This window comes from Camelus ferus, chromosome 9 (genome assembly GCF_009834535.1).
Source record: "Camelus ferus isolate YT-003-E chromosome 9, BCGSAC_Cfer_1.0, whole genome shotgun sequence".
NCBI lineage: Eukaryota > Metazoa > Chordata > Mammalia > Artiodactyla > Camelidae > Camelus > Camelus ferus.
In genome coordinates, this window is record NC_045704.1 from 74,016,953 (window position 1) to 74,039,389 (window position 22,437).

General features: G+C 38.2%; 1 long non-coding RNA gene across 45 annotated transcripts in view; it reads left to right on the top strand.

Annotated features, from left to right (window-relative positions):
• Positions 1-22,437, top strand: part of LOC106730695 — a 427,796-nt gene that overhangs the window by 233,785 nt on the left and 171,574 nt on the right. For 28 of the 45 annotated variants that reach the window (XR_004322743.1, XR_004322741.1, XR_004322724.1 and 25 more), the window contains 3 exons: positions 543-637; positions 1,680-1,742; positions 13,298-16,049. This is a non-coding gene — a long non-coding RNA (uncharacterized LOC106730695). The other 17 variants (XR_004322717.1, XR_004322726.1, XR_004322735.1 and 14 more) reach the window with 15 other exon arrangements.

Below are 22,437 nucleotides of genomic sequence, written 5' to 3' on the forward strand. Positions count from 1 at the left end.
CCCTTCCTTGTTTCTAAATATACACATGGTAAGCTGAGGCTTGCAACTTTTTCAGTGTTGCAGATGAGAGTTGGTTTCATGAACTATTGATAAACAACCTATTTAATATTGAAAAATAAGAAATATAATAATGCAAAAAGTGTTAATTCTATGCAATTTATACTAACTGGCCCAATTATTGATTGATTTTGGTTAAGTAACTGAGAATACAGCTATATTAAGCAGGATTCCCTGTTGCAAGGCAAGCTAGCTGTCTCTGGCCGATTTAAGGAAACCAAATAAACATTGTAACATATTCATTGCTCAGTGTGACAGAGACAGATAGCTACTGGACAGATTTTGTACTTTCTGTTCTACTGAATGAGATGTTCCTGAGAAATTGCTGTACATTTTGGATTAGATCTCCTTTCACCTGTGAATCCATGTCGGTCTGGTACCTGGATCTCAGCAAGGAATGTGAGCATAAGTGATGTGTGTCACTTCGTGGAAAGGCTTTAAAAATAGGGGAACTTCTTCATTCTCATTTGTTCTTGCTTTAACAGCAGATGCTGACAAAGTCCTCATGGTGATAGAGCATCAAGATGGAAACAGCCCAAGCCATCCAGTGACCAGAACACCCTTGAAGCTTACTGAGTTGGTGAGAAATTAACTTGTATGTTTTAAACCACTGCAGTTTTGAGTGTTTTGTTCAAGCAGCCACAGTTATCTTAACTGATATATGCATAGATTTGCTGGAATTCTAGATGATCAGACTTGGAAAACTGGCAGCAATAATGGAAAAGTAAAAGTGAAAACCACAGCCTAGTCTCACCGCTGAATCAGTTGGGTGAAGACCCTTCTGTTTTCATAGCTGAACACTGGGAACTGTGACTTTGATTGCTGCTGGCGCTGGACGCTGGGTTTGGCTACTGGCTCTGCTACCCCGGGACACCAGGATACTTGAAGTTGCTGTAGTCTCTGCAGTTACTATTAGAATTTGCTTTCTATCACCTTTGAGTTATTGTGTAAATAACTTCTGACTCAAAGTCCCAGGTAGAATTGGATGTGCTTGTGTCACATATAGGTGTCCAGGCTGCAATGTTGGGTGTTGGAAGGTTCTGGAAAAATGAGTATCTGCCTTTTTCAGCCTTTATAATGGGAGGTGATCACCTAGACTCCTATGCTGGAGAGTCATCTGATTATCAGTAGGTTATTCAGATGCACACTAAGCTAGCATTTAATTTTGAGAAGTATACTAGTTATTTATTATTGTACATTAATTTTGAGAAGTGTACAAGTTATTTATTACTGCATAACAAATTAATTCACCATAGGAAAGACTGAAACAAAAAATATTTTGTATCTCACAGTTTCTGTGAGTTAGGAATTCATGAAAAACTCAGCTGAATGGTCCCATCTCATGGCCTCTCATGAGAGACCTGATAGGGGCTGCAGGAATCTGCTGGCATGACAGGAAATGGAGGATCTGCTTATAAGATGGCTCACTCACAGATCAGTTGGCAGGAAGCATCAGTCCCCGGTGATGCGGGCCTCTTCCTTGGTTACCATTTGTCCTTATGACATAGCAGCTGGCTTCTCCTCGACTGAGTAATCAAGAGAGTGGGAGAGAGGCAGATACCACAATTTCCTTAATGACAGCCTCATGAGGCATCCACCATCACTTCTGTCATATTTTCTAGGTCACACAGGTCAACCATGGGACAACATCAGAGAGGACTACACAATGATGTGAATATCAGAAGGTATGGATCATTGGATGCCATTTTGGAGTGTGGCCATCATAGGAAGAGTGGAATTCATTTAGTCACTGTATACAATTTCCATACAGAGTTCTAATCGTGGAGTCAATAAGTTTCAAAAGAAAGGAGGTTATTTTATTGGTCCAGGTACCACCAAATATTTTTCTGAGTTTAACTCTTTAATTGATGTATCTACTGATTTCTGGGATTCTAATCAGTTTTGGTGGGGAGAATAGATTTTATTCAGCCTTTTAAAATGAGTGTCACAAACATTGCTGATCATTGCCTTCATATTTCCAAGGCAGTATCAAGCAAATAGGCTGCTGAGGACTGGTAAGAGTGAAGAAGTGAGAAGGAATTTGATACTGTTCAGTGGTCTGGATGACAGTTTAAACACATCAGGTGATGCCAATGCCTGAGGGGGTGGGGGGGGAATACAAAACTATACTGAGTAGCCAAAATAAATGATGGCCATTTAGGACCAAGGGTTACCTACTTGCCCTTTCCTGATGTGAAGTATGTATTTTGGGAAATGCCTGCAGAAGAAACAGTGCTTAGTTGGAGCAGAGTGAACAAGGAAAAATGTAGAAGGATAAGAGGCATAAAGTGGAATGGGGGACCAGATCATGTATGGTTTTATAGACAACTGCAAAGACATGGAATTTTACTTTACTATTAGAAGATTTTGGATAGATTTCAGTAAATGAAAAACGTTAAAAATGCTTTAAGGAATAAAGGTAAATGCAGAGAAATGGAAAAAGAAGAAAATGAATTAATAGAAGCAAGAAATGATGATTAATTGAACTGTAATAATGTCTTGGAGTTGACAAGGGGGGATGAGGTACTAGATACATTTTTTTAACATTTTTTATTGATTTATAATCATTTTACAATGTTGTGTCAAATTCCAGTGTTCAGCACAATTTTTCAGTTATTCATGGACATATACACACTCATTGTCACATTTTTTTCTCTGTGAGTTATCATAACATTTTGTGTATATTTCCCTGTGCTATACAGTGTAGTCTATTCTACAATTTTGAAATCCCAGTCTATCCCTTCTCACCCTCCACCCCCCGGTAACCACAAGTCTGTATTCTCTGTCTGTGAGTCTATTTCTGTCCTTTATTTACGCTTTGTTTTTGTTTGTTTGTTTGTTTTTGTTTTTTGTTTTTTAGATTCCACATATGAGCGATCTCATATGGTATTTTTCTTTCTCTTTCTGGCTTACTTCACTTAGAATGACATTCTCCAGGAGCATCCATGTTGCTGCAAATGGCATTATGTTGTAAGTTTTTATGGCTGAGTAGTATTCCATTGTATAAATATACCACCTCTTCTTTATCCAGTCACCTGTTGATGGACATTTAGGCTGTTTCCATGTTTTGGCTATTGTAAATAGTGCTGCTATGAACATTGGGGTGCAGGTGTCATCCTGAAGTAGATTTCCTTCTGGATACAAGACCAGGAGTGGGATTCCTGGGTCATATGGTAAGTCTATTCCTAGTCTTTTGAGGAATCTCCACACTGTTTTCCATAGTAGCTGCACCAAACTGCATTCCCACCAGCAGTGTAGGAGGGTTCCCCTTTCTCCACAGCCTCTCCAGCATTTGTCATTTGTGGATTTTTGAATGACGGCCATTCTGACTGGTGTGAGGTGATATCTCATTGTAGTTTTGATTTGCAATTCTCTGATAATTAGTGATATTGAGCATTTTTTCATGTGCTTTTTGATCATTTGTATGTCTTCCTTGGAGAATTGCTTGTTTAGGTCTTCTGCCCATTTTTGGATTGGGTTGTTTATTTTTTTCTTATTGAGTCATATGAGCTGCTTATATATTCTGGAGATCAAGCCTTTGTCGGTTTCACCTGCAAAAATTTTCTCCCATTCCGTAGGTTTTCTTCTTGTTTTACTTCTGGTTTCCTTTGCTGTGCAGAAGATTGTAAGTTTCATTAGGTCCCATTTGTTTATTCTTGCTTTTATTTCTTCTAGGAGAAAATTTTTGAAATGTATGTCAGATAATGTTTTGCCTATGTTTTCCTCTAGGAGGTTTATTGTATCTTGTCTTATGTTTAAGTCTTTAATCCATTTTGAGTTGATTTTTGTATATGGTGTAAGGGAGTGTTCTAGCTTCATTGTTTTACATGCTGCTGTCCAGTTTTCCCAACACCATTTGCTGAAGAGACTGTCTTTATTCCAATGTGTATTCTTGCCTCCTTTGTCAAAGATGAGTTGACCAAAAGTTTGTGGGTTCATTTCTGGGCTCTCTATTCTGTTCCATTGGTCTATATGTCTGTTTTGGTACCAATACCATGCTGTCTTGATGACTGTAGCTCTATAGTATTGTCTGAAGTCTGGGAGAGTTATTCCTCCAGCCTCTTTCTTTCTCTTCAGTAATGCTTTGGCAATTCTAGGTCTTTGATGGTTCCTATATGAATTTTATTATGATTTTTTCTAGTTCTGTGAAATATGTCCTGGGTAATTGGATAGGGATTGCATTAAATCTGTAGATTGCCTTGGGCAATGTGACCACTTTAACAATATTGATTCTTCCAATCCAAGAGCATGGAATATCTTTCCATTTTTTAAAGTCTTCTTTAATTTCCTTCATCAATGGTTTATAGTTTTCTGTGTATAATTCTTTCACCTCCTTGGTTAGATTTATTCCCAGATATTTTATTACTTTGGGTGCTATTTTAAAGGGGATTGTTTCTTTACTTTCTTCTTCTGTTGATTTATCGTTAGTGTAAAGAAATACAACTGATTTTTGAACGTTAATTTTGTAACCTGCTACCTTGCTGAATTCTTCAATCAGCTCTAGTAGCTTTTGTGTGGACCTTTTAGGATTTTCTATATATAGTAACATGTCATCAGCATATAATGACACTTTTACCTCTTCTTTTCCAATTTGGATCCCTTTTATTTCTTTCTCTTGCCTGACTGCTGTGGCTAGGACTTCCAGGACTATGTTGAATAGGAGTGGTGATAGTGGGCATCCTTGTCTTGTCCCAGATTTTAGTGGGAAGCTTTTGAGTTTTTCACCGTTGAGTACTATGCTGGCTGTAGGTTTGTCATATATAGCTTTTATTATGTTTAGATATGTTCCCTCTATACCCACTTTGGCGAGAGTTTTTATCATAAATGAGTGTTGAATTTTATCAAATGCTTTTTCTGCATAGATTGAGATGATCATGTGGTTTTTGTCCTTTCTCTTGTTGATGTGATGTATTACACTGATTGATTTGCGTATGTTGAACCAGCCTTGTGTCCCTGGGATGAACCCCGCTTGGTCATGATGTATAATCTTTTTTATGTGTTGTTGGATTCTATTTGCTAAATTTTTGGTGAGGATTTTGGCGTCTATGTTTATCAGTGATATTGGCCTATAATTCTTTTTTTGTAGTGTCTTTGCCTGGTTTTGGTATCAGGGTGATGGTGGCTTCATACAATGAGTTTGGGAGTATTCCCTCCTTTTCAATCGTCTGGAAGAGTTTGAGAAGGACTGGTATGAGTTCTTCTTTGTATGTTTGGTAGAATTCCCCGGTAGAGCCGTCCGGTCCTGGACTTTTATTTGTAGGGAGGTTTTTAATTGCTATTTCTATTTCCTTTCTAGTGATCGGATTGTTCAAGTGTTCAGATTCTTCTTGATTCAGTTTTGGTGGACAGTATGTTTCCAGAAACTTGTCCATCTCCTCTAGGTTATCCAGTTTGGTTCCATATAGTTTTTCATAATATTCTCGTATGATATTCTGTATTTCTATTTTGTTTGTTGTAATTTCTCCATTTTCCTTTCTTATTTTGCTAATTTGTGCTCTCTCTTTTTTCTTCTTTGTGAGTTTGGCCAGAGGTTTGTCAATTTTAATTACTTTTTCAAAAAACCAGCTTTTGGTTTGGTTGATTTTTTCTATGGTCTTGTTAATCTCTATTGTATTTAATTCCTCTCTGATCTTTATTATTTCCTTCCTTCTGCTGCTTTTTGGGGCTTTTTGTTCTTCTTTTTCTAATTCATTCAGGTGGTGGGTTAAATTGTTTATTTGAGATTGTTCTTCTCTTTTGAGGAAGGCCTGTATCGCTATAAACTTCCCTCTTAGCACTGCCTTTGCTGTGTCCCATAGGTTTTGAGTGGTTGTGCTTTCATTATCATTTGTCTCAAGGTATTTTTTAATTTCAGCTTTGATTTCCTCATTGATCCATTGTTTTTTTAATAACATATTGTTTAATCTCCATGCTTTCCTTTTTTTCTCCTTTGTTTCTCTGTTGTTGATTTCCAGTTTCATGGCATTGTGGTCAGTAAAGATGCTTGAGATAATTTCTATCTTCTTAAAATTGTTGAGGTTTCTTTTGTGCCCAAGTACATGATCGATCCTGGAAAATGTTCCATGTGCACTTGAAAAGAATGTATATCCTATTTTTTGGGGGTGTAATGCTCTGAAAATATCCACCAAATCTAGTTTTTCTATTGTAGTATTTAATTTCTCTGTTGCCTTGTTTATTTTCTGTCTGGAAGATCTGTCTAGTGATGTTAATGCAGTGTTAAAATCTCCAACTATGATTGTATTCCCATCAATATCCCCCTTTATCTCTGTTAGTAATTCTTGTATGTACTTAGGTGCTCCTATATTGGGTACATATATATTAACGAGCGTAATATCCTCATCATGTATCACTCCTTTAATCATTATTAAATGTCCTTCTTTATCTTTCTTTATGGCCTTTGTTTTAAAGTCTATTTTGTCTGAAATCAGTACTGCAACACCTGCTTTTTTGGCTTTTCCATTTGCATGGAATATCCTTTTCCATCCTTTCACTCTCAATCTATATGTGTCCTTCTCCCTAAAGTGGGTCTCTTGTATGCAGCATATTGAAGGTTCTTGCTTTATTATCCAGTCTGCCACTCTGTGTCTTTTGACTGGAGCATTTAGTCCATTAACATTTACAGTAATTAATGATAGATGTGTGTTTATTGCCATTTTGAACTTATCTTTGCAGTTGAATTGGTACATCCTCTTTGTTCCTTTCTTCTTCCTTTTGTGGTTTGGTAATATCCTTTGTATTATCATGGATTTTATTTAATTTTTGTGACTCCTTTGTAAATTTTTGGCTTGTGGTTACCCTTTTTTGTAAATCTATCAACCCATTACTATAACTGTTTTTATTAAACTGATAGTAACATGATCTCAAACCCATCCTACTGTTAAAAAAATTTAAAAAAGAAAGAAAAAATATTCTATATTTCCCTGCCTCCCTCTCCCACTCTCCGTGATTTGTATGTCTTCTTTTATAATTTCATGTTTACTTTATTTGTAATTCATGAGTTATCACCTTTCCAGTTGTGTGTTTCTCATTTCTGTAGCATCCTGCTGCTTTTCTATTTAGAATAGCCCTTTCAATATTTCTTTTAGCATGGGTTTAGTGTTGCTAAACTCCTGCAGCTTTTTTTTGTCTGTGAAACTCTTTATTTCTCCTTCTATCCTCAAGGATAGCCTTGCTGGATAAAGGACCCTAGGCTGCATCTTTTTTTCATTCAGGGCTTTGAATATATCTTGCCATTCCCTTCTGGCCTGTAGTGTTTGTGTAGAGAAATCAGCTGAGAGCCTTATGGGGGTTCCCTTGTAACTTACTCTTTGCTTTTCTCTTGCTGCCTTTAGAATCATTTCTTTATCCTTGACTCTGGCCATCTTGATTATGATATGTCTTGGTGTGGGTCTATTTGGGTTCTTCCTGTTTGGGACCCTCTGAGCTTCCTGTACTTGGATATCTGATTCCTTCTTTAAGTTTGGGAAGTTTTCAGTCATGATTTCTTCAAAAACCTTTTCAATCCCCTTTGATCTTTCTTCTCCTTCTGGGACCCCTATTATGCGAAGATTGGGACGCTTTATATTATCCCATAGGTCCCTTATGCTATTTTCATTATTTTTTATTTGCTTCTCTTGTAGTTCTTCTGAATGGGTGCTTTCTATTGCCCTGTCTTCTAGATCACTAATTTGTTCCTCTGCATTATCTAGTCAGGCTTTGCACAGCTATTAGATCATTCCTCATCTCTGTCAATGAGTTTACCCATTCTACTTGGCTCTTCTTTATAGCTTCTATTTCATTTTTGACATATTTTATATCTCTAAACACTATCTCTTTTAATTTCTTCAGCAATTTGATCACTCCTTTTTTGAAATCTTGATCTAATAGGCTATCGATGTCTATTTCGTTGATCTTTCTTTCAGGGGATTTCTCTTGTTCTTTTAATTGGGAAAGGTTTTTCTGCTTCTTCATCTTGCTCATACCTCTCTGGCACTGTGGTTTATGGAGTATCAGTTGTTTATTTTGGTCCTTAAGGATTTTATCTATCTGATGCCTATTTAGGAATAAAACTTAGGAAAAAAAGAAAAAAAATAAGAGAGAGAGAGAAAGAATTTTAAAAGAAGGGAGAAAGAGGGTTTGAAAACAGTGTATAATGAATAATAGAAGAGTGAGTTGAAGCAGAGTATTAATCGGGTTGAGACGTCCTTTTAAAACCTTTACAAAAAAGGGGGGGGGGGAGATGAATAGATGTATTTGAAACCTGTGTCTAATCAATAGCAGGACATCAAAACCCAAGAGAAATAGAAATGAATTAAGAAGTAAAGATTAAGAGAGTAATAGAAAATAGAACAAGTAAAAACAGATTTAAAAAAAAAAGGGGGGGGGTTGTCAGGTGTTCTCCTGGAGTCTGTGTGCTTTTAATGTGAAGTCTTTCTGTCTTCGTCCTGTTTTGGAAGCTCAGCTTGCTGTTTTCAGAGGCCCTCTGTTGGCGCCCTCTTCTGTGCTGCTCCCAGCACCTGTCGGCAAGCAGATCGCGCCTCCTCCTAACTCTGGGTCAGGTGCAGCTCTCTGCTGTGGGCGGGCGGGTCGCTGCCCCTCCGGATGCCGCAGTCAGATGTTGTAGACTGGCCAGGTAGGAGGGCGGGTCGTGCCCCCTCCCAGCACCTCGGTCAGGGGCTGTGTTCCTGCCCAAAAGGCAGGGGGGGGGGGGGGGGAGGCCGCTCTCCCTCTACCTGCACCAAAGGTAGTTCCGCTCTCTGTGCGGCTGTGCGCTCCGCCCTGGTCGGCGCTCCGCAGGTGGGCTCGGAGAAGACCGAGGGACAGCCTTGTCCCTGCTCCAAGCCAGAACCCAGCTCCTTGTTTGTCTTTGTGGAGCAAGTTCTCTGAGGGACCAGGATGGAAGGATCCTATCTGCCCCGGGCTGCAGGCCAGTCTCAGTCTGGCCTTTGAGGCTGCTAAGCCCTTCCGTGCGGATGCAGGTTTCGCCCCCGCCCCCGCCCCCGCCCCCGCCTGGGTGCTAAGCGCGGAGGATATGGCGGCTGTGCCTGAGCCCCGCCTCTCTTACCCCCGAAAACTTTCCGTGGGTTTTCAGAGATGGGGGTGTGCACCCTTCCCCCGAGAGCACATCAACCTTGCTGTTTTATGGAGGGCCCAGGTTGTTCTGCCCTGTGCACCCACAGCCACGGCGCGCAGCCCCTTGCGTTCCCCAGGAGTTGCCTCCGTGCAGCCTCCCCCGTCCTCCGCCCGGCTTGTGCAGCCTGGCCCTGCCCGCCGCTGCCGGCCCGCGTCTCAGGCTGGGTGTGGGGGGGGACGCTCTGTGCCCGTTTAGCTTAGTTCTGTCAGTCAAGGGCTGCTCTGTACAGATCCGAGGCTCGGAGGCTCCCCCTCCGTCCCGCTGGCCTCTCAGTTGGAGAGGGGAGACCCAGCGAGCGAGCGCCAGTCCTCCTTTGCCGCTCCCTCCCCGCGGGACCCGTCCCGCGCTGCTTTGCCTTTTGTTCTTTCTTTTTTCCTTTTCTCCTACCAGATTTTTGGGGTCTTTATCTTTTGAAGAGGGCGATGTTCTGTCGGAGTTCCGCAGGTGCTCTGGTTGGCCGAGTGGGCCTGTAGATGTGGGTCTTGGTGTATTTGTGGGAGAGGGTGACCTGCGAGCGTCCTTCTACTCCACCATCTTCTCCCAGAAATCGCTTGATGGCAGTTAATTTACTTCTGAACTGGATGGGAGGTGTGAGGGAAAAGGATAAGTCACAGATGACATTAGGATGTTTGCCTTGAGCTCCTAAAGTAAAGGAAACATTTTTAAAGAAAAACTGTCTTTCATTAATCATGAGGAGAATCAAGAGATTGGTTTTGAACCTGTCACATTTATAAGGCAAGCTAAAAATGCAAAAAAATTCTGAATAGGCAATCTGATACACCAAACCTGGGCATTCTGAGGGTTAAAAGAAGAGGAAGGAGAATCAGAAAAAAATACTAAGTATGACAGGGTGGAGTCTCAGAAACCAACTGTAGAAAGTGAGTCAAGAGAATAGAACCATTAAGTTGTGCTAAAGGGTTGAGTATGGTGAGAACTGAGTTTTCTTTAGTCACTAACTCAGTTGACAAGTTTTGTTCTAGATGAGTAGAGATTGCAGTCCTGCTGGAGTGAGAGCAAAGAGAATTGGAAAAGATGAATAAGAAGGAGCAAGGAACTATGCTGTACAGGGAGAGGGAGAGAGAGAGAGAGACAGAGAGAGAGAGAGAGAGGGAGAGAGTTTCGTCTGTTTGCAAAAGGGAGAACCCAAAGGCCATGTAGAGGTGTTTGGTATCTAATTAGTTTGTGAAGTTGAGGCTCTTTATTTATACTTACTTATTATTTACTTATTTAATCCTTCCTTGGTTGTCATTGAGGGATAGTTTACATGTAACTAAATTTTCATTCCAAGCAGCTGAGACAAAATAGAAATAAGAAAAAGACTGATTCTGTTGAAAAGTCATAAGAAATCTGCAGCTATATTCTCTTAAAAAACTCACAAATACATAGTTTGTAGTTTAAAAATTTAAATACAAGTCTTAAATGTTTCAAAGTTTTATTCATGTATTTGTCCATCAAAAATGTTGTTTTAGGGACAACAAATTCAGGATTTCAGGGTGGGACAAATTCCACTGGCTTCTGGTACAGAGTTTCTCAATCTGTGAGCCATGGGACCCCTGGGTATTTTGGTTAGGAGTCCACAAAGTCTGGTAAAAGCATTTCATTGTCTGCAGACCAATAAATGAAGGCATTGTACCTTTAATATGTGATATAATAATAATATAAAGATTTGGAACCACAATTTACAGCCATAAAATATGCATATCTATCCCATTCTTGAGTCTGATTAATTTATAAATTCATCCAACCATACTCTTTGAGTTTCCAATTTTGTATAAAGCAATGTACACAAATGAAAAAATGCATTAATCCTAAACAGTTGTAATTTGTATGTTGTGCATTGAAATAGGCTTTCAAAGTTATCTGAATAGAGTTTTATTGGGATCTGGTATCTTTCTGCAGGGGACAAATTAGTTCAGAGCCTATCTTGACTTATATAGCAATTACTTTTTCATCAGTTAGAAGTTACAATTTACTACACTTTCTTACTTGCATTATCTTGGTTTGGGAATCAATATTAGAACAAGACACTCTGATCATGAAAATCCCAGTGTTCACTGCTGAGATAATAGCCAAGAAAGGGGACAACCCTTACCTGAGAAAAAATGCACACAAAGCAGCTTTTGTCTTAGCCAGAAGAAAAACAGGAAATAGATTAGTTCCCTTCTCTTTGTTCCCACAGCTTTACAATTGTTTCCCTGCATACAATATAAAGCAGATAAGTTTCTGATTACACAGAAATTGATTCATGTTATTTAGGGGATTACATTATATTTTTAGGATTATATCATATTACATTTTTCCTGTGAACATTTGTACAATAAAGAATGACTACATCTTAAAGAAAAAAATACAATACACATTGACTTAATTCTTTGAAAATTATAATAAGCATTTCCTATGATTTATAGGGAACAGTTGTAGTTCCTACATTTAATTTATTCCTTAACTTGCTATAATTTGGATACCTCTCTTAGCATCCTGGCTGTCTAAACAGCTTTTAATACAAGTTGCTGTTGAACTTCTAACTCTCTCCTTCTCTTTGCTTTTAGTTTTTAATGTCCAGGGTATCTGTCTGGCATTTTATACTTTCTACACAACTCTTCCTTCTGAGGACTTCCTCTTGTCCCAGCTTCTATGACACCACCGCTGCCAAATCTCCTCCCTTTCTGAGTCATCTTTCTCGGTTTCTTACTTATTTATCTGCTTCTTAGATTTTTTAAAAAATTTTTATAATTTTTTGATTTTTTTGTTTATATTCTTTCTTGATCTTTAGAGATTTTTTTAATTCTAAAGCCTTTTGCATTCAGGTGATTTTTTTTTTTTTTTTTTTTTTTTTTTTTACATTTAAAAAACTCTACCAGTTTCTTAACTTTGACTTTGTGTTTCAATCACCTAGGGAGATTTTTACAAAACAGGATTGCTTGCCCCACCCAGAGATGTTGCTTCAGAATTTCTAGGGTGGATCCTGGGTGTTTTTATTTTTTTGTAAAAACTCCCTAGGTAATTTTAAAGTGTAGCCAGATTGGAGAACCAGGGTTATTTACATTCTCCCGGAGTGACCTCATCCACTCATAAAGCTTCAACTACCTGCTCTGCACAGAGGACATAAATATGTATCAGCTGCTCCAGCTTCTCTCCTGAGCCACAGGCTTATTATAGATAATTGCTCAGTTTGGATTCCTTCCTTCCTTCACTCCCTAAATGTGTCTTGTTGCTGCCAAGTGCTAGGCGCTCTGCTGGACAAAGGGATTCAGAAAAGAGCTAGCTGCTTTTCCTGCTCTCAGGGGACTGAAGTCATATACGAAATGAAGACAAACAATTAGACAACCAAATACTGCGTTGTCATAGCCAGGACAGAGGAAGAGGAGAACGCAGATTACACACCTAATCTCCATTAGGCAGACTTTTAGAATTTGGGGGAATTTTGCCTCAGGTATGTACAAAAGATAAATTATGTCTCAAAAAATGGAAATATATCTTCCAGATACAAAAGATGTGGTGATGTGGGGAGGAGAGGATTATTCACAAGAATAGGGACAAAGAAAAAAAAAACCTGAGGTCTATTTGGAGAAGTACACGGTTTTCTTTGGTAGAACTTTTTCCTCTTCCTGATTTCCCAGTGAAATAGTGTTATTTCAAAACCAGACTTCATAGAATAACTATATCAATCAGTTAAAGGGTTTTAGTCAAGATTTATGTAGAAAGTTTTATATTTATGTCCTCAAAAACAAAATAATATGTGGGAAGTTACATTCTAAAACACAGTTGGTAAACTCAGATTCATGTGTAGATATTTTAAAAACCACATTGAATATAAACAAAGGGAACATACATCTTCACTGCTGCTGGTCCTGAGAGGGGCTGTCACACTCCCACATGCAGTCTGTGACTCTCTGTCACTGTGCACTTTGTCATCGTCTTGCGTATCTCACCTCTTTCATATTTAGCTTTTGCTTTTGCGAGAGTTGTGAGAGTAATGAGTCACAAAGTTATTTCAAAAAACGTTGAGAAGAATTCATAAAGAAACTAGCAAGGGCCACGACGAAAGGGACTAAAATGGAAGCACCACAGCACCGTCCAAAGAAAATGACTCACAGGAACTAACACGAGCAAAACTGCATTTTGCAGTTCTTTCATGCTAGAGCGTTGACCATGTGCCCTGAAGACCTCCCAGCCTATCATGTCATAGAATTCTTTCGGATGCACCCAGATAACGGAGACCGTGAGTTCCTCTGAATCTGATAATCGGTCTAACATGTTCCCTTCAGCGCTCAGCTGTTCAGCATCATACACGTTCTCTTACAGATTTGGGGGATTAGAATTCACAAATCATGCACTTAGCCTATTCATGGTGTATGATTCAATCTTCTTTATTCACAAAGTTGTGCAACCATCAGTCACCACAATTTTAGAAGATTTTCATTACCTCAAAAAGAAAACGCACCCTACTTAGCCCCCAGCTCCTAAGTAATAACTAATCTGCTTTCTGTCTCTATAGATTTGCCCATTCTAGATGCTTCAGTAGAAACAGAGTCATCAATACACGGTTCTTTGTGACTGGCTGCTTTCACTTAGCGTGTTAAGGTTCACCCACGTTGTAGCATGCATCTGTATCCACTCCTATTTCATGTAAAAATTTTAGTTTATTTTTAGTGATCTCATAGCTGTTTTAGTAAAACTGACTTCCATTGGAATCAATGAATTTAGCTATTTTCTTGTGGTAAAATACATATAAGATGTACCATTTAAATCATTTTAAAGTGTACAATTCAGTGGCAGTAAGTAATTGCAATGTTGTGCAACCAATATATGTTACTGTGTAAAAGTCAACTGCCTTGTTAATAAACAAATTGATTGTTTAGCAATGGAGATGTTTTAAGCATGTGCATACTAACATTATCAATTATTATAAATCCAAGTTTTTATTACATTTTCCAGAAATTGATTAGGGATTTTAGCTTGATAAGTAACTGAACTGTTGATTTTTTTTTCCAATAGGAAATGGGGTCCTAATTAGCATTTTCATATATTGTCTAATTTTAAGGAAAGGATTACTCATGTTACTTTGAAAAGCCAATGTCTTGTCTTTATCATACCCAGAAAACAGAACTTCAAGGTAGTGGCCTGTTGAGCGAAGACGTGGACAGGTGTGTTAGATCATAATGAATTGTATCTACCATGATAAAAAAAAATGTATAAAGATGGCTCTGGAAAGTCTTTGAACGATCTTAGTGATATGAATTTATTTGAACTTAGAAGGTTCGTTCTGCTGTCAGTGTGAAGACAGGATGAAAGGGGCAATCCTGGAGGCAGTGGGAGTAGCTAAAAGGCTGTAGCAGAAATCTATGCAAAAAATTCTGAGATATTTTACAGAAGCAAAGAAAAGGAGGATAGAAAGTAGGTGATGGATTTTAGAAGGGTTTTGGGAGTAGACGCAAGTGTACAGAAGGCCAGGAAGGGGCAGTGGGGAGCATAAAGTATTTGTGTCCAAACTGGGAAAATTTTCAAAGTTAAAGGGGTCACTATTGTTAACTACACTGGTGAAGCACACATAGTCTGTGTCCTGAGGAAAACGAGGACCTATAACCATCGTAATGATGTATCATGGAAAATAATAAGAGAAAATATTTCACAAAAGCATATCTGTGTCAGGCACTGTGGTAAATGTACCCCACGGGTTATATCACATAATCCATATACCTATCCCCTTCTTATGCCCAGTTTACAGATGATAATACTGAGACCAGATAAATTAAGAACTTTCCAAAAGTGACATTTGAACATCTGCCTTTCTGATTAGAAGGCATAGTCCCTTAATTACTGCATTATTGCCCTGTTATTCTGAATTACTGTTAAAGGAGTAACTCTTCCTCAAAATAACACGCCCAAACTAAATTAGTACTAATATCTTGACAGGTGTAATCGGCCCTCATCATGAGTTGGCGGTAAGGCTGTTGTTGTAACTAAGCAGAACCCCCTGGGGCCTTCCCAGGATGGACCCCTTCCCCCATACCCACTGCTGTGTCTCCTCTCTGAAGTACCCAGGTAATAGTATCTCAAGCATATTTTCTAAGTATTTCAGATGCTAAAAAACACCACCAAGTGGAAGAAATTAACTACCTGATGAGCATAAGCATGCAGCCCCCAGACCTTATGATGCCTAAGGATCAATCACCCCCAGCCAATCAGAGAACTGTGCACAGCGGATCACACACACTGGGCCAGTGCAGTTGGCCTTTAAAAATGCTCAGCTGAAACTCTTTGGGGAGTTAGTAGAGGGGTGGTTTTGGGCATGAGCCGCTTGTTATCCTTGTCTGGCCCAGCAATAAGCCCTTCTAGCTCCAGACTCTGACGCTTTGGTATTTTGGGGCCTCATTGTGCGTCAGGCATAGGAACGTGCCTTCAGTAACATTGTTACACTCTGGGATAAGGGAGAAAATTGTTCAGCGCTCACGTGATCCATCTGAGCTCTTCTGGGCTTCCCCTGGCCCAATTTTGATGGGAAATGGGCAAGTGTAGCAACCCCAGTCAGAAAAGAGCATGGTGACAACGTGCTGGGCTCCCTTGTATCAGGCCCCCAGGAAAACAGCTGAGACCAGAAGAGGTGCAGAGGTGAGGGGGCTCTGGACCGGGAACTCGGGAGGAAGGTGAGCCCCTGAGACCAGCTAGGGTGGCGGGTGCTGCTCTGTGCTCCACTGACTTCTAAGTTTCCTCCAAGGGTTTTCTTTTTGGGTAAGATGGAGAAAGTCTACTTCACCTGTGTCTATGACCAATTGCAGATAGAAAACCTGGACAGAAGGCACAGAACAGCCATCTGAGGGTTTGAAAAGGAAAAGTAGCAAGGAGCCTGGGGACAGAATACCAGCATTCAGAACCTGGGGTAAGTACACCTTTGTTTTTGTGTTACTTTGTTTCCTCTAGCCTAAACTCAATGTCGTCTGACGCACAGACACGGCCACTGGGACACAGACAGGCAAAGAGCCAAGAAGTCCTCTAGCTCTGGCTCAAAGCACACAGAAACCCCTCCATTCTTTCCTTTCCTCCATTCTCTCACCCCCAGGCCATCCTGCGGGGGCAGTGGCAGCTCGGTTGGCAGGAATCCCCAGGGGCTAAAATTCCAGGGAGGGAACCTTCCTCTCTGACCAGTGCAACTGGTGCCTTAAGAGAGGGCTGAAGCCCCACTGGCGGTTTTCTTCCCTGCTCTCCTGCCGCTGGAGCCCAAGTGCAGATGCAGTCGTTAATGGAAAGGCGTCCTGGATTACTGGTGGGCGCCAGAGTGGGCCACTAACGCTACATCTTTCCGGCTGGAATAATGAAAAGGGAGCCCTAGAAAACCAGAAGGTACTGGAGAGATTGTGGAGAGGGGGCTGCTCTGGGAGAGCAGACCCCATGAAGTTGTGTATGAAGTCCTGGGCTCACTCCTGGGCCACACGTGCAGGGGCCTTCTCCTCATCAGAATAGCAAAGCCTGGCAGCTGGGACTAACAGGCCACCCACTGGCCAGGGGAGAGACCCAAACAGTCCCTCAAAGACTTGGGACACTGAGGTGACATTGGAACCGCAGTCCACGGAAGGCTGGTTGGAATTGTGACCTGAAGAGGCTTGTATTTGAGAGGAAAGAAATTCTAGTTAGAAGATGAAATGGGTCCTCGTTTCCACAAGGCACTAGATTAGAGACAAGCCTGAGATAAGCATAACTTGCTCAAATGACCAGCTGGACAAGATGCCCCCTCTAACAGAAAAAAGAGATTTATACTTAAATCCATCTTCAGAAATAAACCAGCAATTGTAGCGCTGTCGGAAATGTGTTTAAGTAGGAACATGAGAAACATAAAAACAATCACATCTGATCTGTTAACTTTTTTCCGGATGTTTGGAATACCATTTTATGAAATGCATTTAATAATTGAAATCCCAGAAGCATCAAATGCATTTCAAAATTACAGGTCAGATTAATGTACTAAACACTTAATCCTAGAGATTTGTGCTTTTGTATAGAAAGCATACTTCCAAATATTTAAAGTTTTAAAAACGTAATTATATACATTTAAAAGCATACATTTTTGCTTGTGAGTTATATTTTGGTTTTGAAGTGCAAATAAATGGTTACTAATTAATGGTGCTCAATTTTCTCTTTTTTTTCCTAAGAAAATATTGGAGGAAACACTAGATATTAATTGGAGAGCTGAATGATTTCCCAAGGAGAATAATTATTTATTCATGAATGATACAACATACAAATTATTTCTGGCACACTAGAATAGGGCTTACTTTTGAACTTCAGGTAGAGACTAATAATTTTCCCTTTTGAATCTAATTATAAGTGTCATTTCAAAAACTATTTTTACTTCTGCTTCAGTTTAGTGATATTTTTGATTTCTAATAATTGAAATATATTTAAAGATTCAAAAGGTAAACAAGGTAGAGGTTGACCTTTCTCATTTTATAAGTTAAGGATGTATTTTCCTGATCTGTTTTCTCACACTCACCAAGAGAAAAAGAAGACACAATGTAACTGGTAATTGGTGAGAAATTAAATAAAATTGTCCTGTTCTGGTGCCTTATTTGTTGGATGTGTTTTAATACTGCTCAGTTTCTTGAATGGCTTTTAATCTATCCAGATTTACTATTTCTTCTTGTTGATATTATGATATTGTTTATTTTTTAAAGAAAAACCTCCCTTTAAGCTATATATCTTAAGATGCTTAAATTTATACAAAGGTTATATTTTAAATGTAACTATGTAGATAAAATCTTTTTTTATTACTAATGTTATTTCATTAAACAGTCTGTCATCTTAATTTTAGTCTGTAAGTAGTTTGCCAATTTTATTAATCTTCTCAAAATCTATATTTATTCTTTGTTCAATTTTGTGTGTAATTTTACTTTATTATTTTGTTCCTCACTATGTTTTAATGAATTATTTTCTCACTGTTGCTTCTTGAATTCCACTTCTTCCTTCTGGCTTCATTTTTCTTTTTGTTGAAGGGATGATTTGTGAGTCTAAATATCTTAAAATATCTTTATGTTGTGTGTACACTTAAGGATAATTTTATAGTACATACAATTTGTATTTACATTTCTAATCTCTGAGCACTTTTCTCATGGCATCAACCTTAATGTTCCAGTAATTTTGAGTACGGTCTTTAATTCTTCATGTTCAGCAATTTTTCTATGATATGTCTAGACACTAACTGAAAAATAATATCTGCTCTGTATTCTGTGGATTTTTCAACTCATGAAATTTTTCAGCGTGTGGAATTTTTCCCTCATAGATTCTGGGAAAGGCACACTCACTACACACACAGTGTCATTATCTCATCAAATATCACTTGTCTGTGCTTTGTTATTAGAATATGTTGGGACTTCGTGCTCCATCTTCCATATTTCTTAGTGTTTCTTTATTATCATTCATTTTTTAACTTTTCTGTGATGCATTCTTAGAGATTTCCATCATTATATTGTAATCAGTAAGTTCTCTTTCGCTACATCCAGTTGTTAAATTATCTTTTGGTTATCAAGTTTACCCCATATGTTGGCATTTTTACTGTATTTTTAACTTTCCAGTTTCTATAAAATTTGCCTTGTCTTTTGTTTCATAATTGCGCTTTCATGTTTAATAAAATCTAGTTGTTTATAAACAATACTTCATTATTTATCTATGTAAAGATTATAGAGCTACTTTATGGTCTTTTTCAGACTGCTGTATTATTATTTTTTTCTTTTTTTTTTTTTTTTGGCATTTTGTTCAATCTGTTGAATGTCTTTCATGGAAGTAGATATTCTTTCCTGTTTGGCACTTCATGTGTAAGTGCTTATCTGCTGAGCAAGCCCCTCCCTGTATGGTGGCTTGGTGTTCACCTGAACCCTGGTCCCGTGGAACGTGTAGTTCTTCAGTTAGAAGCTTTGCCTTGGCTATGGGTGGTGTACTTTAGGTTTTGGTCCTGTGTCTTCACAACTTGGACAGTCCATTGGAGCTCTTCAGTCATCTTTTTTTTATATTAAAAATAATTCCAGTTTTAGACTTCATGAGTAGATGCCAATGATAATTTACTGCCAAATGCAAGGTGTTTGTCTTCTGTCCTCAGCTGGCCTTAGAGTTTTTATGCCATGTCTCACATCAGATCAGAGAATCCAGGGCTCATCATGGTGAGTTCATTTTTATTTTGACCAAGATAGTTCTTTCTTATTTTCAAACATGACTGTGTTCTTTAACCCAACAATTTTTTTGTACAAGTGTAGTTTGTGTACTATGGAATGTACTCATTTTAAACATACAATTCATTGAGTTCTGACAAATGTATACACAGTCAAGATATGTAGTATTTCCATGGTCACATAAATTTCCCTCATGGCCATTTTTATTTTTAATATAATTTTAAAAACAATTTCAAACTATAATACAAATAATTTTCTTTCTTAAACCACTTGAAAATATGTTGTGGGTAATTTCTTACAGGACTACAATACAATTATCAAAATCAGAAAATTAACACTAATACATTAGTATATCTAATATTTAGATCCCACTCGAATTTTGCCAATTATGCCAATAATGTCCTGAATAACAAAAGGATACTGTTGAGAATCATTCCATTTAGTTATCGGGTCTTTATTGTCTCCTTCAGTCAGAAATGGTTCTTCAGTCTTACTTTGACTTATATGACTTCAAAATTTGAAGATGCATATCAGTTATTTTGTAGAATGCTGTTCAGATGGGTTTTGTCTCATATTTTCTCATAATTAGATTTAGATGATACTTCACTGACAAGAATACTAGACGAGTGATATGAATTCTTCTCATTGCATTTTTTTTAATTGAAGTATAGTTGGTTTACAATGTGGTGTTAATTTCTGGTGTACAGAATAGTAATTCAATTATACATATATATTCCTTTTCATATTCTTTTTCATTATAGGCCATTACAAGGTATTAAATATAGTTCTCTGAACTATACAGTAGGACTTTGTTGTTTATCTATTTTACATATAGTAGTTAGTGTCTGAAAATCTCAAACTCAAAATTTATCATTTCCCACTTCCTTTGCCCCATGGTAACCATAAGTTTGTTTCCTAAGCCTATGAGTCAGGTTCTATTTTGTAAATAAGTTCATTTGTGTCATTTTTTTAGATTCCACATATAAGTGATATCATATGGTATTTTTCTTTCTCTTTTTGACTTATTTTGCTTAGTATGACAATCTCCATGTCCATTTATGTTGCTGCAAATGGTAATAGTTTATTCTTTTTATGGCTGAGTAGTATTCCGTTGTGTGTGTGTATATAAATATATATATATATATATATACACACCACATTTTCTTTATCCAGTCATCTGTCAATGGACATTTAGGTTGTTTCCATGTCTTGGCTATTGTAAATACTGGTGTTGTGGCATGCTTGTGTCTTTTTAAGTTACAGTTTCTTCTGGATAGATTTCCAGGAGTTGGACAGCTGGATCATAGGGTAAGTCTATTTTCAGTTTTTTAAGGAATCTCCATACTGTCTTTTCATAATGGCTTCACCAAACTACATTCCCACCAACAGTGTAGGAGGGTTCCCTTTTGTGGACTTTTGAATGATGGCTATTCTGATTGGTGTGAGGTGATACCTCACTGTAGTTTTGATTTGCATTTCTCTGATAATTACTGATATTGAGCATTTTATCATGTGTCTATTGGCCATTTGTATGTCTTCATTGGAGAAATGTTTGTGTAGGTCCTCTGCCCATTTTTTGATTGGGTTGTTTGTTTGTTTGTTATTAAGTTGTATGAGCTGTTTGTATATTCCAGAAGTTAAGCCCTTGTCAGTTTCATCCTTTGCAAATATTTTCTCCCATTCCATAGGTTGTCTTTTTGTTTTGTTTATAGTTTCCTTTGATGTGCAAAAGCTTATGAGTTTAATTAGGTCCCATTTGTTTGTTTTTGCTTTTATTTCTGTTGCCATGATAGACTGCCCTAGGAGAACATCACCAAGATTCATGTCAGGATGCTTTGCCTATGTTTTCTTCTATGAGGTTTAAAATGTCTTAACTTATGTTTAGTTGTTTAAGCCTTTGAATTTATTTTTGTGGATGCCATGAGGGAGTGTTCTGACTTCAATGATTTACATACTGCTGTCCAGCTTTCCCAATACCACTTGCTGAAGAGGCTGTATATTGTATATTCTTGCCTCCTTTGTTGAAGATTAGTTGGCCAGAGGTGTGTGAGTTTATTTCTGGGCTCTATTCTGTTCCATTGATCCATGTGTCTGTTTTTGTGCCAATACCATGCTGTTTTGATTCCTGTAGCTCTGTAGACTTGTCTGAAGTCTGGGAAGGTTATTCCACCAGCTTCATTCTTTTTCTTCAATATTGCTTTTGTAATTCTGGGTCTTTTGTGACTCCACATAAATTTTAAAATTATTTGTTCTAGTTCTGTGAAAAATGTCATGGGTAATTTGATAGGGATCACAGTAAATCTGTAGATTGTTTTGGGTAGTACAGTCATTTTAACAATATTAATTCTTCCAGTCCAAGAACATGGGATATATTTACATTTCTTTAAGTCATCTTTTATTTCCTTAGTCAGTGTTTTATAGTTCTCCACTCATTGGATTTTATCAGTTATACACAGGTTCAGGTTGTCTTAGGGCTGCGCTGTTCACTGTGATCTTTTCATTGACAGTCATGTCTTATGATTTTCTCCATTTGTTTTCTTTTGCCCTTTGTGATTTTTATGTATTTTGTGGAGACATACTTTGGAATAACTCGTTACTCATCAAATTCTCAGTTTATTCATATATTTATTTCATTGTAGATGTATGCCTCCTTATTTTATTCAATGCATAATGATTCATTTTTAATTTTAATGTTGATACTGATATTGTCTCAGAGTGGGCCTGTTAGAGAAAGACTTCTCCAAATGGCTGCTTTGTCCTTTCTGCATGTCTCCATTTTTCTTTAAGCCATTTCTTGCTTTCTGGCAAAATGATTGTTCAGGCTCACCGTGAAATCTCCCTGCTCTACCGTGGATTCAGCCATTTGTCCAAAGAACCCTCATTTCATTTAGTGGATAATTATATTTATAATCCAGCATGTAGTACTATGTGTGCTCATTGCTACTGGGGGTTTCATTTACACAGGCCCCTGTCCTTTAACCTAAAACACCTGTCTGCACTGCCTCCGCTTCCTCATGCCGCTCCTTCATCATTCTCCTTTGCTTCACTTTTAGACATTTCCCCTTAAAGTCTATATTTTCTCTGTACCTATTTTCTGTAAACCACTCTCAT